We start from the raw sequence: 2,500 nt of genomic DNA on the forward strand, positions 1-2,500 counted from the left end.
CTATCACTATGAGACCGGCCGTGGGGAGCCGAGAGAGCAGGGCTGCAAGCAGCGCACTGAAGGTAGACTTTACCAGGAGAAGCGCCAAGCGTCAGGAGAGAGACGTGCTACCGCACACTCACTCTGAGTTAATCATGAGGAAGAGGTGAAATGGATCTGCGAAGAAGAATGAGAGAGAGAGAGAGCGAGGAAGGGAGAGGGAGGGAAGGAGAGAGAGAGAGAGAGAGAAAGAGAGTTTGTGTATGTGTGTGTGTCTTTGTCTGTGTGTGTGTGTGTGTGTGTGTGTGTACAGTATGTGTGTGTGTGTGTGTGTGTGTGCAAGCATGCACACCCTCTCAAACAGCGTTGCCCCGAGTGTCGACGTGAAGGGTGTTTTATTCCCCACAATTCATTGTATCAGGCGCATTGTCTGCTGTCATAAAGGTGATGCACAGTAGTGTGAGGCAAAGCATGTGAGCTAAGCAAACCTGTCAGCGAGTGTTTTATCTCCCCCTGTAAATAATGGCAGAGAGCCGTGCAAGATTAAATAGTTATTACACCGACTGTGTCTCTCCCCGCATAAATGAATTGTGTTTATGTGTGCAGGGATTGATAGGAGTGAAGGCTCGCTGCATTTGTTGCATTTTTGACAATCGCTGGAATTCTCCGTCATCTCTGGATGGATCGCGGCTCTGTTTTCCTCCTCTGTGTCTCCCCACATCATCCTCTCCGCCCCTTCAGTGCTCACTCCATCACACTCGAGGTGCCAGATTTATTGCCCGGCTTCCGGAGGCATCTTGGCAAGGAGCTGTGAGAGTTGGCTTCTTGGAGAGGCGCTATAGGCTGGAGGGGTGGAGGGCAGTGGAGTCTGCATTTAGCAATGTGTGTGGGCGCGCGCGCACACACACACACACACACACACACACACACACACACACACACACACACACACACACATACACACACATACATACACGCACACAGTCCCAGACACACAGACACAGGCAAATTCATCTACACACTCATGCACTCAGACATCTGAATTCTTTATTTAGGCCATGTTTAGAGAGAGAGAGAGAGAGAGAGAGAGAGAGAGAGAAAGAGAGATAGAGAGAAGAGAGAGAGAGATAGAGAGAGAGAGGGTTTGCATAGCTTTCCAGTGTGGATGTATTAGGATAATTTCAGACAAGCCACAGTCTGACACACAATCCCTCTCTCTTCCTGTCTCTCTCCGTGCCTCTCTCTCTCCCTCTCTCTCTCCTTGCCATCCCTGCATACAGCCCTCTCCTCCCCCACCAGTGCAGACCTGAGCCCATTGATTGGGGATCACTCAGCGCTGTCGAGGTGCTTTAATTGCTTAGAGAGACGCTGTGTTTTGCGCTACCCATTGGTCCGAGCTGAATAATTCATCAAGCGTCCATCTAATATGTAAATGGAATATTAAAAAGCAACGCAGCATCGCCGACGCTAACATGCCAATTCCCTCCAGCACATCAAATATTATACAGAAGTAAATATTCCTTGAAACACAACATTTCCTCACTGCTTTTGCCATTATGTCATTTGCATACATTTGACATGCGTGTTGATGCATGTTGTGTGTCCCTGTGAGAGCTCTTAGAAGGTTATAAATAATGACAAGCTCCAATCTAACTCCCATCTATCTTATTCACATGCTGAACTGATGGTGATGTTGTGCCAAGGGGATGCTACAGTTCACACAGACAGACAGACACACACACACACACACACACAGGGACAGGCACAGACACATAGACATAGACAAACAGAAACACATTCACATTAACACCCGTGTGTGCATACTGAGAGATAAAGACTGGAGGGGCTGGAATAAAATGATGTTTGTGAAGGCGTTTGTTAACTGAGGGCAGCCAGACAGCTGTCGAGGGTGACCTGAGACAGAGAGGGAGGGTGGGGGGGGGGCGGGGGGCTTCTTTGGGGGGGGGGGGGTCTGGCTGATTCAGGCAGGTGGTGCCTCAGGTTGGGGTTACCGTGGCAACTGAGGGGAGTTTTTTGGTGTGAAGGACATGAGGAGCATAAATAAAGCAAGGACTGTTTTTCATCTGAAAGAAAGAGCAAAAGATGTAGAGAGAGAGAAAGAGACTGGGAGATTTTTAAATATTTATTTACTGTATTGTGGAAGTCTGGAGATGGAAGTGTGTGTGTGTGTGTAGGTGGGTGTTTTTGTGTGTGTGTGTGTGTGTGTGTGTGTGTCCATTCAAATTCCCCTGACATGTTTCTCATTAGGCTGCCAGGACACCTTTTGGCTTCTCGTCTGACTCAATATCTTATGCATAATAAAATTGTCTTGTATGCAATATTTGGATGACACTAGAAAGAGCTTCTCTCGACATTTTCATCTGCTTGTTCCCATTTTGTATTCATCTCACCTTATGCCCCCCCTTCTCTCGTTCATAATGCCCCCCCATCTCTCTCGCTCACAATGTCTCCACTTTTCTCTGTCCCCTCCTCTCTCTTCTCTCCTTTCTGTCTATGTCCA

General features: G+C 48.0%; 1 protein-coding gene across 1 annotated transcript in view; it reads left to right on the forward strand.

The window, feature by feature from the left end:
• The window catches only part of dok4 (docking protein 4), a 55,008-nt gene that overhangs the window by 42,897 nt on the left and 9,611 nt on the right, over positions 1-2,500 (forward strand). The window lies entirely within an intron of this gene.

The sequence above is a fragment of the Alosa pseudoharengus genome, unplaced genomic scaffold (assembly GCF_046254945.1).
Source record: "Alosa pseudoharengus isolate Yale_2024_CS ecotype anadromous, Long Island Sound unplaced genomic scaffold, YU_APseudo_1.1 YU_APseudo_1.1_scf_16, whole genome shotgun sequence".
In the NCBI taxonomy this organism is placed as follows: domain Eukaryota; kingdom Metazoa; phylum Chordata; class Actinopteri; order Clupeiformes; family Clupeidae; genus Alosa; species Alosa pseudoharengus.